A 14,835-nucleotide genomic window follows, 5' to 3' on the forward strand; every position below is an offset into this window, starting at 1 on the left:
CTTTTCTGTATATCTGAAATCCAAAAAGCTCTGAAAATGCTCACGCGCGCACGCACACACACACACACACACACACAAATGCTCACACGCGCGCGCACACACTCGTAACTTAATTTGCGAACAAAGTTACCTTGCATTGATACGATGCTATTTGTAATCTTTATCAATCTCATTTAATGTGAATATTTAATACAATATGTTTTACTGTAGAAATTCTAGGAGTAGCATTGCATTGCTGAGAATTAAAGATACTCACATCTTCAACAATACTGGATAATGCTAGGTTATTTTCTAAAGAGGATTGTATCAGTATTTGCTCCCTCCAGTAATGTAGAGGTTTTCATTACTTAGCACTTTTATCACACTTCAGAAGTTTTTGCTGGGGAGTATAAAATATCACCTTTGAGTTTTCAGTTTTTTGATTTTTGCTGATGAGTTTGAGCATCTTTTACTGTGCTGATTAACACGTTCTTCCCTCATCTGAGATTCTGTTCATGTCTTTGCGCCCATGTTTGTACTAGGCTTTCTTTAATATCTATATTCTTATTGGGGTGTAGTTGCTTTACAGTGTTGTTGGTTTCTGCTGTACAGGGATATGAATCGGCTGTGGATCCGCATTTATTCCCTCCCTCTCCAGCCTCCCTCCTCTCCCCCATCCCACCCCTCTAAGTTGTCACAGACACAGGATTGAGTTGCTTGTTTTAAGCAACTTCCTACAAGTTATCTGTTTTATACATGGTAATATGTATGTTTCAGCGCCACTCTCTGAATCTGTCGCCCCCTCTCCTTCCTCTGTTGTGTCCACAAGTCCATTGTCTACATTGGTAACGTGTATTTTTCAGTGCTCTCAGTTCATCAGACCCTCCCTTTTCCAGACTGTGTCCACAAGTGTGTTCTGTACGTCTGTGTCTCTGTTTCTGCCCTGGAAATAGGTTCATCAGTACTGTTTTTTCTAGGTCCCGTATATATGCATTGATATACAGTATTTGTTTTTCTCCTTCTGACTTTCTTTATTCTGTATAATAGGCTCAAAGTTCATCCACATCAGTTCAGCTGACTCAGATTCATTCCCTTTGATGGCTCAGTTTTTTAAAAAAATTTCCTCCTGATTTGTAGCAGTTCCACGATTGAATCTATCTATAGTTTATAGACTAGTTTCTTAGTCTGACAACACCATCACACAGTTTTAATTACTGTAACTTTTTAACAGCTCCCATAAAAACAAACTTCTGCTATAGGGCATATGTAAGTAAGCAGATCATGAGAGCACAGCAAGAAATAGAACATGACTGGCATCCTTTCCTGTGAGTCCTTTCCCAGTGACTAACCTCCTCCTCCTCAGAAGATACCTACTGGCCAGATTTTAACATCTCACACTAGTTTTGCCTGTTTTTTGAATCTTCTTTAATGGACCTATATAATGTAGTGTATATTTTTTGTGTCTGATTTTTTCTTCTCAGTTTTGTTTGCGAGATTCATCCATATTGTTGTATGTAGTTGTAGTTTTTTGTTAATTCCCTTCCGCTAGCAAGGAAATAGAGTTCCAGTTTCTTCTTGTCCTTTCTCATCCATCCTTTTAATTTTAGACATTTTGGTGGATGTTCAGTGGTTTTCATTTGAATTCCATAATGATTAACGATGTTAAGCCCTTTTTAATATACTTATTGGTCTTTTGTGAGGTAGCTTGCTAAGTCTTTTTCCATTTTCGTATTGGGCCATCTGTCTTTTTCATACTGATTTGTAGGAGTTTATTAACGTATCCCAGATACCAGGGCTTGTATGTTGTATTTTGCAAATATCTTCTCAGTTTTCCCAGCCCTATGAGTATATTCAAAGTTCTGTTTGATTTCTTAACTTCTCCATTGCCCCCTTTCCTTTGGCAGGTATCTCCAGGGGAAAAGAGGCATCAAATATTAGATTCCATATTCTAGGCTTCCCTTCTTTCCACAGTCTTGGCCTTCCGGGTTCTTACTGCCTTTGTTGTGCTTCTTGCCTTCCAACAATTTTTTTCTTCTTAAATTATATTCAGTTTTAAAGTTTTCATAGAGTTGGTGTGAAACCATCTAGTTAGTCATTGAGGGACACAGAAGTAGGTCAGTCCTCTTGCCTCATAGCTCAAGGAACTTCTTGGTGGTTTGCTCCTCCATATAATTTTAGAATCAGTTTTTAAAGTTCTGTAGATACATGCACAGCTGTTGGGATTTTGATGGGAAATGCATTGAATTTGTAAACCAATTTGAAGGGAACTGACATTTTGTTATTGTTTCTTAAGCATGAACATGGCAATATTCATTCACTTAGGTCTTTTACAAACTCATTCAATAAAGTTTTTATAATTTTCTTCTAACAGTTTCAAAGAACGATTGCAAGTATTTTGTTAGATTTATTTTTAGGTACCATATTTTTGTGTCAAATACAGCATCTTTAAAAATTATATTTCCTACCTTGCTGGTGTAAAGAAGTACAATTGGACTTTGTATAATGGACCTGGTATTGTTCTAATTGTGATAAATTGTATATAGAATTCTTTTGGATTTTCTGCATAGACAGATCTATGAATAATGACCTCTTTGTTTCCTCCTTTCCAATTCTTATGCTTTTTTTTTTTTTTTTCTTTCTTTTTCTTGTCTTAATGTGCTGGCTAGGATCTCCAGTACAATGTTGAATAGAAGCGGTGATGGGGGCATCCTGATCTTGTTCCTGATTTTAAAGGGAATGCTTTCAGAGTTTCACAGTTAAGTATGATGCTTGCTGTAGGTTTATTGTAGATAATCTTTTCAGGTTAAGGATGTTTCTTTCTATTGCTAGTTTGCTAATTGAAAAGAAAAATGAATGGATGTTGAATTTTATCAAAAACTTTTTCTGCATCTTTTGAGAGGGTCGTATGTTTTTTTTCTGTTAACCTATTAACGTGATGAAATACACTGATTTGTTTTCTAATATTTAAACCAAACTTGTGTTTCGAATATTAAGTCAACCCTGGTCTGTCCCTTTTTTCCATTATTGGACTCAGTTTGAATATAGTTAATGTACGATTTTGGCTTTAATAATGAGTAATACTTCCTTATAATTAAGAAAGTATACATACTTTTCCTCTTTTGGAGGAGTTTATATGAGATTAGAAAGATTTGTTTCTTGACTGTTTGGTAGAACTTCCTTGTAGAGTTGGGACACATCTTAATCACTGATTCAATTGCTTTGGTTACAGGATTGGTTGTATTTTCAATTTTCAAACTGATTTTGGTAGGTTATACTTTAATAGAAAGTCGTCCATTTCATCCACATTCTTGAGTTTATGGCAATAAATTGTTAGTTTCTTATTTTGTAGTTAGTCCTTTTAATCTTTTTAGTGATGCCTTTTTCTTGCTTAGTTTTAAAAGCTAAAAATGCCAATTTTTTTTTTCAATAAAACCTTTTCAAATAATCAAGTTTCTGTCTTTTATATGCTCTTTAATGTATCCTTTCCCTACTTAATTTCTGTTTCTTTTCTTTATACTTCCTTTGGGTTTATTTCTATTTTTCTAATTTGTTAAGTTGGATGACTTGTTTATTAATTTTCAGCATTTTAATAGACATTTAAGATCATGAATAGCTATGTATTTGCTTTCCCTGAATCACACAAGGGGTAAATTCTTAATATATGAGTTCTTTAAAAGTTTTATTTCCAGAGGACTTCCCTGGTGGTCCTGTGGCTAAGACTCCAAGCTCCCATTGCAGAGGGCCCTGGGTCTCTCCCTGGTCAGGTAACCAGATCCTGCATGCCACAAGTAAAGATCCCATGTCCTGCAGCTAAGACTTGGTGCAAATAAATAAATAAAAATATATTAGAAGTTTTATTTCTAAACATGCTGGCATTCTTTTAGTTAATTTGGTTATTGATTTGTTATTGTGTTGTGGCTAGGCAGCGTGATCTATGTCGATACAGTCCTTGGAAATCTTTGAGACTTTTTGTATTTGGAGATTTTTTTTGTATTTGAAAAGAGTGTATTTTCTAGTTGTTGGTGAAAAATTTTATATGTGTCTAGTATTAGACTTGTTAATTCTGTTGTTAGAATCTTATATCTTTGTTTTTTAAGAGTAGATGTTACTCTTCTGCTAGAATTATTTTTTCAATTTTCTTTGTAGTTTATATCAGCTTTTTAAAAGACATTTTAAAATTGTTATTAGTACATGAAAATTTGAATTTATCATATTGCTATTGAATTGAAACTTTTACTCTCTGTAGTTGCTCTTTATATCTAATAATGCTTTTTCAGTTACATACTGTTGTTTGATATTAACATACCTATTATTTATTTATTTATTTATTTATTTTTAGGCCATCTGATTCTGCCTGATTTTTAAAATTTTCCCTCCTACATTTTTGTGTTCTTTTATTTTAGTTTTATCTCTTATGAATGTCATGGAATTGAATTAAAAATTTAATCTGCTCTAATTATGTTGGTCTTTGTACTTTAAAATTAAATTTTTAATTAAGATAATTGTTAATTCACTGACAGTTGTCAGAAGGAATACAGAGGCAACAGAGACATCTGTGTCCTCTTTATCCAGGTACCCTGTTGATAATGTCTTGCAAAACTGTAGTACAATATCACAGTCAGGGTATTGACGTTGACACAAGGTACAGACCATTTCCATCACCACAAGCATCCCTCATATTATTGTTCTTATAGCCACACCTATTTCCTCTCCATCCCCTTAATCTCTAGTTCCTTTGCCTTTCCATACAAACTTTAGAATAACCTCATGTATCTCTATAAAACACTTTTGTGAGACTCAGGTAGGAATTGTCTTAAATCTGTGTCTTGACATAGGGAAAATTGATTTTGTTGTTTTGTTCCTTATTCCGGTGCACAAGGGATCCGTTTATTTAGCACTTTTTAGACTTCTTTCATTAGTTTTTGTAGTTTACAGCATACAAGACCTGTATGTGTTTTTTATATTTTCGACTATACACATTTTCATTTTCTTTGGAGTGATTATAAATAGTATTGTGTGTTTTACTTGTTGCCACATGTTCTTTGTTAGTATAGAGAGACGTGATTGTGTTTGTGTGTTGGCTTTTGTATCCTGTGACCTTGCTGGACTGAATTATTAATTCTCTCTCTCTCTCTTTTAATAGTTAAGAAACTTTTTTTTATTATTTGTTTGTTTGGCTGTGTCAAGTCTTAGCAGTGGCACTCGGGATCTTCCACAGTGGTGCACAGACTCTCTAGTTGAAGCACATGTGGGCTCAGCAGTTGTAACATCTGGGCTTGGTTGCTCCATGTCATGTGGGATCTTAGTTTCCTTACCAGGTATCAAACCCGTGTCCTCTGCATTGTAGGGTGGATTCTTAACCACTGGAACCACGAGAGAAATCCCCAGTTATTAATTCTAGTAATTGCTTTGCAAACTCCTTGGGATCTGCCAGTACAGGCAGTTTTATTTTTTTCTTTCAATCGCTATGTCTTTTCTTTCATTGTCTCATTCTACTAGCTAGAACTTCCAGCACACTTGCCTCATTCCCAGTCTTAGGGAGAAGCATTCATTTTTTTCACCATGAGCTATAGTTTTTTTTGTAGATGCTTTTTGTCAAGGTGAGGTGGTGCTCCTGTATTCCTTTTTTTCTGAGAGTTTTTATCATGAGTGGTTGTTGAATTTGTCACATGCCTTTTTCTTCATTGATACATACAGATACACACATATATGTATAATCATGTGATTTTACTTAAGCTGTTAGTATGGTGTACTTCAGTGATTTCAGACTTTGAGCTGACCTTATATTCCTGGAATAAACACTTCACTTGGTCTTAGTATTCTTTTTATATATTGCTGAAGTCTGTTTGCTAATACTTGAAGATTTTAGCATCTACAGTTGTGAAGGGTGTTGGATTTACTTTCATTTTTTGTATTGATTTTGTTTGGTTTTGGTATCAGGCTATTACTAGCTTCATAAAATAAATTTGGGAATCTCTGATATTCTGTTTTCCAGAAGAAATTATGTAGAATTGGTACTGATTCTTATTTAAATGTTGAGAAGAATTCTCTGGTAAAATGATCTGGGTGTGGTATTTTTTTTTTTTTTAATTAAGAGCTAAATTTCCTAATTAGAGGGAGTATTCGAATTATCTATTTCGTATTGAGTGAATTTTGGTAGTTTGTATTTTTCAAGGAATTGATCTATTTCAACTCAGTTGACAAATTCATGTGTGTAGAGTTGTTCTTAGTATTCCCATATTTTTGATGCTGTGATTTCTGTAGTGATATCCCCTACTGGCTATTTTAATTGGAAAGGTTTTCATTTGCTGGGATTATTGATATGTTTGTATTTATTTCTGCACCTTCAGTTTGAGCATCTTTTTCCGCATTTTGTTTCCTCTGTTTTCTTGCTATCATTTTTTTTCTTCTTTTTCATGTTTCTCCATTTAATTAGTTGTGAAATACATTTTTTTTGCCTTCTCACAAATTATTGGAGCTTAATTAATTTTCTCTTGAAACTTTAGATATAAATCTAAAATTACTGTATTTTTCTTCCTTTGCTGTAGAATGCTTTAAACTGCTTACCACCTCTACCAACTTTCAGGCATGCCATCTTGCCTAGCACTTTCGTCTTTTCTTAGCCTCACAAATTTCATATTATAATTTTATCCAGTAAATGTTTGTTTAGGTTATTTCCCTCCCTCTGCGGGTTTGTCAGTTTCTTGCTCCTTCCTTATTCTGCTCTCATAATGCTCGTTCCTTTAGATTACTCTGGTTCAGCCGTGATGGGTGTTTACTTTCTGTTCAATGTGTTAGGTACGCTTTCCTCAGGATTTTAGCGTCTGCTGTTTTCTGTGCCTTGAAATGCTTTTCATCTGATATCTATTGGTTCCTTTGTTACTTGTTCAGTCACTTTCTGAGGCAAATCTTCTTCCTTTAAAATGGCAAATCCTCTACCTCTTCACTTCATTTCCTTTTTTCTCTGTTTTTGTCCGTAGTATTCATCACCACATGCCTTATTTGTATTTTATTTAATTCTTCATTGTAAGTTTGATCTGTCAAAATTTGCTGGAATTTTACTATATTTATAACTGAAGTTGGGGGGAATTGACATCTTTTCAGCATTTTCTATTTTTACCTAGTTTTTGTTCAGTTGCTCAGTCATGTCTGACTCTGCAACCTCCATGGACTGTAGCCCGCCAGGCTTCCCTGTCCTTCGCCATCTCCTGGAGTTTGCTCAAACTCATGTCCATTGAGTCAGTGATGCCATCCAACCACCTCATCCTCTGTCACCGCCTTTCCTCCTGCCTTTAATCTTTCCCAGCATCAGGGTCTTTTCCAATCAGCCTGCTCTTTGCATCAGGTGGCCAAAATATTGGAGCTTCAGCATCTGTCCTTCCAGTGGATATTCAGGGTTGATTTCCTTTAGGATTGATTGGTTTGACCTTGCTGTCCAAGGGACTCTCAAAAGTCTTCTCCAGTACCATAGTTCAAAAGCATCAATTTCTCAGGGCTTAACTTGCTTTATGGTCCAACTTTCACATCTGTACATGACTAGTAGTCATGTCAAACCATATATTCAAACCACAGCTTTAACTATACGGACCTTTGTTGACAGAGTGATGTATCTGTTTTTTAATATGCTGTCTAGGTTTGTCATAGCTTTTCTTCCAAGGAGTATGCTTCTTTTAATTTCGTGGCTGCAGTCACTGTCCATAGTGACTTTGGAGTTCAGGAAAATAAAGTCTGTCACTGTTTCTATTGTTTCCCCATCTATTTGCCACAAAGTGATTGATGGGACTGGATGCCATGATCTTAGTGTTTTTAATGTTGAGTCTTAAGCCAGCTTTTTCAGTCTCCTCTTTCACCTTTATCAAGAGGCTCTTTAGTTTCTCTTTGCTTTCTGCCATAAGGGTGGGTTGTAAAGCAGTGGAGACAACTCACAGCATCAACAGTGCATTTGACCCAGGAACTGCTAGCAAATGTATGATGCAATGATGATTCCGCAAGTTTTGCAAAGGAAACGAGAGCCTTGAAGTTGAGGAGTGCAATGGCTGGCCATTAGAAGTTGACAGTGACCGAGAGCAGTCCTTGAAGCTGATCCTCATAACTACGCAAGAAGTTGCCGAAGAACTCAGCATTCTATGGTTGTTCAGCATTTGAAGCAAACTGGAAAGGTGAAAAAGCTCATTAACTGGGTGCCTCGTGGGCTGACCACAAATCAAAAAAAGTCATCATTTTGAAGTGTCATCTTCTCTTATTCTACTCAACAACAATGAACCATTTCTCGATTGGACTGTGACGTGCAACGGAAAGTGGATTTTGTGCGACAACTGGTGATGTCCAGCTCAGTGGTTGGACCAAGAAGAAACTCCAAAGCACTTCCTGAAGCCAAACTTGTACCAAAAAAAGATCCCGGTCACTGTCTGTGGTCTGCTGCCAGTCTGATCCTCTGCAGCTTTCTGAATCCCGGTGAAACCATATCTGAGAAGTGTGCTCAGCAAATTGTTGAGATGTGCCGAAAACTGCAGCTCCTGCAGCCGGCATTGGTCAACAGATTGGGCCCAATTCTTCTCCATGGCATTGCACAACCAACGCTTCAGAAGTTGAATGAATTGGGGACCAAGTTTTGCCTCATTCACCGTATTCACCTGACCTCTCGCCAATCGACTATCACTTCTTCAAGCATCTCGACCACTTTTTGCAGGCAAAATGTTTCCACAACCAGCAGGAGGCAGAAAATGCTTTCCTAGAGATCTTCCAATTCTGAAGCAGGGATTTTTTTGCTACAAGAATAAACAAACATTTCTCGTAGGCAAAATATGTTGGTTGTAACAGTTCCTATTTTGATTAATAAAGATGTGTTTGAGCCTAGTTATAATGATTTAAAATTCATAGTCCAAACCACATTTACTTTTGTATCAACCTAATAGAATTTAGCTAGCTAATCACATGCATTTTTTTGAGCCAGTAAATCTTTTTGTATTGTTTTTCTTCGTACCTTATCCATTTTCAGAATACTAATGAGTTGGTTTCCCAATGTTTTCTAAAGGAGATCAGTGAGTTTTTTTAAGTATCATTACATACAAATGATTTTTCATATATTTGGTGTTTGAATCTGATGCAGTATTAGACTTTTTGCTGCTCACATCAGCTTGTCCTGGGCTGCCGAGTTGTTTTCTGTGTCCTTCTGACAAGATTTCAGTAATCTTTGATAATTTGTTTTCTGCATAGGATGTTCTAGGCATGTCTTGTGCATTTTCAGACTTGCAGTTAGACATTTCCTCAAGGAGCCTGAGCTTTTTTTTTTTCTTGATGGGAAATGGTATTTAGATCACAATCTCTTTATCCTAGATTTCAAACAAATGACTTTTTTTTGTCTAATTGAATATAGAATACTTTCAGATTAATAGAAAACCTGAATATATAGTGCCATATACCCCACAACCAGTTTGCCCTTGTCAAGCAAACTTTTTACTACGGAAACTTTCTAGGTGACAAAGGTAGAGAGTTCTCTGTGTATCCCATACCTTGCAATTATCAACTCAGGTCTTTTTTCATGTTGCCCAGTTGTGTCTGTCTGTGACCTCGTGGAATGCAGCATGCCAGCCCTCCCTGTCCCTCACTGTCACCTGGAGTTTGCCCAAGTTCACGTCCGTTGCATCGGTGATGTCACCCAGCTGTCTGATTCTCTGACTCCCTCTCCTTCTGCCCTCAGTCTTTCCCAGCATCAGAGACTTTTCTAACGAGTTGGCTGTTCATGTCAGGTGACCAAAATACTGGAACTTTCAGCATCAGTCCTTCCAATGAATACTCAGGGTTGCTTTTCTTTAAGATTAATTGGTTTGATCTCCTTGCTGTCCAAGGGACTCTCAGGTGTCTTCTCCAGCACCACAGTTCGAAGACATCAATTCTTTGGTGCTCTGCCTTCTTTACGGTCCAGCTCTTACCACTGTATTTGACCACTGGGAAGACCAGAGCCTTAACTATAGGCAGTGTGATGTCTCTGATTTTCAACACTGTCTAGGTTTGTCATAGCTTTCCTGCCAAAAGCAATCATGTCCGTTCTCATCTACTCTCCCCAAATGATTTTAACAGAAATTCCGTGTACTTTATAGAAGTTTTATCTGTAAATATTTCAGTATGTGACTATAAGGACAGAAATCATTTTAACAAAGTAATTTATTGAATGTATCTTAAACCATTTTTCTTTTCCTAGATTAAATTATATTTGGGTACTTTGAGGCTTTTGTGTCTGTACTCATAGGAAACATTAGTTTGTTACCAAAAGGTTCCTTATCATCTGTCTTGGGAAATGACAGAATAGGTGGTATACTGGGTCCCTGTTTCATCAGGCTTTTCTCTGAAATTTTGGTTGGATGAGTGGACGCACCTGCAGAAGTTTGAAATCCAGTAATAATTTAAAAGTTTGTGTTTTGTGTTCAGTTTTTTCCATGTTTGTTTGCTAGCATGTATTTGATTTTCTGACTCTTAAGCTCTATTCAGTTTAAGGAACAAATTCCATTTTTCCCTTGAAGAGGTAGAGGAATTTATTTACTAAGCTATCTTTTCTGGGCAGATAATTTTGGAAGTAGAACAGGACAAAGATAATACTCCTTGAATCAGATTGAGTAACATATTTTTCTAGGAAATAACTTTGTCTTTAAGTTAGAATATAACAGCATGTGCTGTTCTCTTGGAGAAGGCAATGGCACCCCACTCCAGTACTCTTGCCTGGAAAATCCCATGGATGGAGGAGCCTGGTGTGCTGTAGTCCGTGGGGTGGCTGAGAGTTGGACACGACTCAGTGACTTCACTTTGACTTTTCACTTTCATGCATGGAGAAGAAAATGACAGCCCACTCCAGTGTTCTTGCCTGGAGAATCCCAGGGATGGCAGAGCCTGGTGGGCTGCCGTCTATGGGGTCACAGAGTCGGACACGACTGAAGTGACTTAGCAGCAGCAGCAGCTGTTCTCTTAAAGAAATTTGCTTAGTATTTGTAGTCTTTATGTTTCTCTTCTCACTCTTAGGACTGTATTTGTTTTCTTCCCCCTTTTTCCAAACTGAATTTATGGACTTTTTGTGTTTTGTTTTCTAAGTCATGTTTTCTTGTATCTTTTAATTTGTCACTTTTTTCTAGGGTGTGTGTGTTGTCGACTTTTTTTGCTTCTTGAACTAACTTCTTTATTTTAAATCTTGTACAAAAAGAAGGTGTTTAGGAGATCATTGTGTTGTAAAGAAGAGATCCACATCAAATATCTCAAGTAAAATGGGATTTAATCATAGGGATTACATGATCTCACAGGAGTAAGGCCTAGGAACTGAGGCCTCCTATGACTTCTGGAATTGCATCTATCTTTCTAATTTGCCGTAGTAGTTTTTCTTACGTCATCAGCTTAATCATGCCTTTGATGGATTGATGATGTATCTGATTTTTTTAATGCATCCCTACTTATAAATGCAGGTGTAGATTGTTTTACTACTGTAGCTGGAAAAGGTGATATTAATAATGTGATTCATCAATTTGCCTTAGCAGCTCTTCTCCTTTCCCTATAATATATGTCATAGCAGATGGAGAAACTACAGAGCTGTATTGATCTTTACCATGACATCTAACCCACTAGAGCTTCGCCAAATTCCGTGCTTTTTTGGGCTCCATAGCACCGTCAACTTGCCTTCACTCCTGTATGTAATGTTTCAGTTGTATAAAGTTCCAGCTTTAAAATTTTTTAATAATTTTGACAATGGAAAAGCTTGTTTGACATTTCTAGTCTTCATTGAATGTCAGTTAACCTAGATTAGCTTTATTGAATCAAATTAGCTCTTCCTTAGCAATCAGATTGTCTTTCTTAAAAATCAGTCATGCCGGAATAGTTCATGAATTTTCTTAAAGTCAGTCCACAAACACTGATTGAGAAATTTCTCTGTAGCACACATAGCAGTTGTAACTGAAGTATTAGAGGGCAGACTTGGAAGCAGGCAGGATGGACTGGATAAAATCCATTTGAAAAGGAGTGTTATTAAAACACTGACATCTGAGGTTGGTGGAAAGCAGTAGCTGAAACCCATTTTTGGTAGTAGTCATAGCAGGCTCACCTTACTTGGTGACTGCTGAAATTTGTTGAAGACAGATATTTTTTTTAAAAGGCATAACTTGAAGAAGAAGCGGGATCCAGTGGTGTTTGCCAAGAAACACATGTTCATTGGAGTTGACTGATTAAGCTTCTTAGGGGATATCTTAATAGTAAATGCTAAATAAAGGGAGAGTTTTGTTGTTGTTTTAAACTAGAAATTACCAGAAAGATGGTGTGACTGCCAGTGTCCTGAGTTCTGATGCTGGGACCTTCAACTACTGATTGCTGGTGTGAAGTTTTCCACAGGACACTGTGGACTCTGAAAGCCATCGTCTTTGACCAAATGCCTGCAGTACGATATCTTGGCAACATTTTGCAGGGCAAAGGCTGCCCTGTCTCCTGTTGTTTCCTTGCCCCTCTCCAAACCTGGGGATTTCTGTTTTGCTTCACAATACTGTAATTCTGCATTTTTTCTCCTTATTCTTTTTCATTTGTGTATTTACAACAGATGTTAGACCAAGTACATTAGCATTCTTTGCCAAATAAAGTTCCCATTGAAAATAGGTATTATGAGACCTCCCAGGAATTCTTTTTTGAGAGTCAAGCTTAGAATCCTGCTGGTCTATTTGGTCATTTCTGTAAAACAAATTTCCTTAAAATGAAGAATTACCTGAAAATAAGGGTAAGGAGAGACGCCATGAATTCTGAGTTAGTTTGATTTCTTTATAAAGAATCACAGATATCTTATATCTGTAGGACTGTCATTGTTCATTGTTTTTGTTGTTAGTGTTTTCCTAACAACTAGTTCAACTAACACTTGTTAGATTTAATCTTATTTGTGCTACTGTAGTATAAACAGATTTCAGTTGAAGTATGTTTTAAGATTGAGGACTTTGGAAAAGAGGCATTGCATTTCTTGCTTGGGAGGAAACTTCCTGAAACGCTGTCAGAGTCTTTATATGCTTGAAACTGTGCCTCTTGGTGCGCCATGAGATAGGCCCCAAATTCTCTTGTTTTCCATCTTTGTTGCCCTGAGCATAGGGGATCAGTTCAGTTCAGTCACTCAGTCGTGTCCAGCTCTTTGTGACCCCATGGACTGCAGCAGCCAGACTTCCCCGTCCATCGCCAACTCCTGGAGCCTACTCAAACTCATGTCCATTGCCTTGGTGATGCCATCCAACCATCTCATCCTCTGTCGTTCCCTTCTCCTTCCTTCAGTCTTTCCCAGGGTCTTTTCCAATGAGTCGGTTCTTCGCATCTGGCGGCCAGAGCATAAGGGTAGAGTAAGATAAATAAAATCTTCCTTTTACCCATGAAGCAAATTAAAATATAATGATCATGGTACTTGTGATACATGTTGCTGTTAGAGTGTGATTTAGATCCATACTGTCCAGGGTGGTTGTTCCTCCACCTGTGGCTCCCTAAGCCCTTGAAGTGGGGTTAGTCCAAACTGAGATCTACTCAAGTGTGAGATGCATACCGGGTATTGAAAACTTAGTATGAAAAAAGATCTTGTTGACACTTAAAAAAAAAATCATGTTTAAATTGCAACCACTTTTTACATGTTGAAATGCTTTTGATATTTTGGATTGAATAAAGCATATTATCAAAGTAAATTTAAAATGTATTTTAATGTCACCAGATAGTTTCGAATTATATATGTGGTTCCTATTTCTATTGAATTGCACTGATCGAGTATAAAGTGTTTGCTGGGGTTACTATGTAATATTCTCTGACTTGTACAATCTGAAATCTGGAGACAGAGTATTGGAAGTAGAATTATGATACAGCATATACGTTCAGATTACTTTGATATATTTAAATTTGTTTGCAAAACTGGCAAGTATTCCTAACAACTGTCTTAAATATCAAGAAGAGTTTTAGCAATTGTTCTCGGGCTATCAATGACACTTAAAAGTGCAAAACAGAGGAATGATTATGAACCACTGCCAACTGTAGTATGGCCCCTGATACTCACTAGGCTGAATAAGGCATCCCAGGCAGCTGCAGAGCGTGCAGTGCCGAGGAGGAGGGCTGGTCGGAGGAGGGCTGGTCGGTTTCGGAAAGGGCTTTTGGACAGCTCACGTCGTACTCCTCTTCCTGGTCAGATGATGCTTGTACGGTACAGGTGAAACTGACCCAAGTGTGGTTTACCTCTAAGTTCAGAATTGACTGAAAATGACATAAGTAGATGGGTTTATGACACAGTAAATGATAGGAAAATTTACTAGGTTTGTTGAATAAACAACAAGGTGAAATGTGGAACAGAGCTATTTATAGTCTTCATTTTACACCATAGAGTTCTTGTTTTACACGTGAGAATTTTAGTCATTTTAGGAGTTTGACTGCTGAATAAAGATGATGTGATTTTTATCTTTAGTATTTAAAAAAAATCCTTATTTTCTTAGTGATTAAGTGAAGTTGCTCAGTCGTGTCTGACTCTCTATGACACTATGGACTATAGTCTCCCATGCTCCTCCGTCCATAAAATTTTCCAGGCAAGAGTATTGGAGTGGGTTGTCATTTCCTTCTCCAGGGGAATCTTCCTGACCCAGGGACGGCTTTACAATCTGAGTCACCAGGGAAAACCTGTTGTCCCTTAATATGGGAGTTGGGGTGAAAAATTTATTGGATTTTGGATTACAATTCTGTCTTGATTTTGTAGATTTTTCCTGCTTAGCATCAGAAACTTTAGAGGTACATTGTTGCAGAAACTTAATTTTTTTTGTTTAATTGGTGATAATACTGTAATAAACATTACACTGTATTGTACACTGTGAAAAGGAATATTTTCATTGG

The 14,835-nt window shown here is 37.0% G+C and overlaps 1 protein-coding gene across 8 annotated transcripts in view; it reads left to right on the forward strand.

Moving 5' to 3' along the window:
• Positions 1 to 14,835, forward strand: part of PIAS2 (protein inhibitor of activated STAT 2) — a 99,126-nt gene that overhangs the window by 13,163 nt on the left and 71,128 nt on the right. Inside the window, exons 2-3 of one of the 8 annotated variants that reach the window (XM_040264537.1) lie at positions 2,646 to 2,734; positions 3,657 to 3,743. The exons of 6 other annotated variants lie outside the window; for them this stretch is intronic. The gene's annotated coding sequence lies outside the window, so the exon portion shown is untranslated. The remainder of the gene's footprint in view (positions 1 to 2,645; positions 2,735 to 3,656; positions 3,744 to 14,835) is intronic. One more of the 8 variants, XM_040264538.1, reaches the window with a different exon arrangement.

The sequence above is a fragment of the Oryx dammah genome, unplaced genomic scaffold (genome assembly GCF_014754425.2).
Source record: "Oryx dammah isolate SB20612 unplaced genomic scaffold, SCBI_Odam_1.1 HiC_scaffold_22, whole genome shotgun sequence".
Lineage (NCBI taxonomy): Eukaryota > Metazoa > Chordata > Mammalia > Artiodactyla > Bovidae > Oryx > Oryx dammah.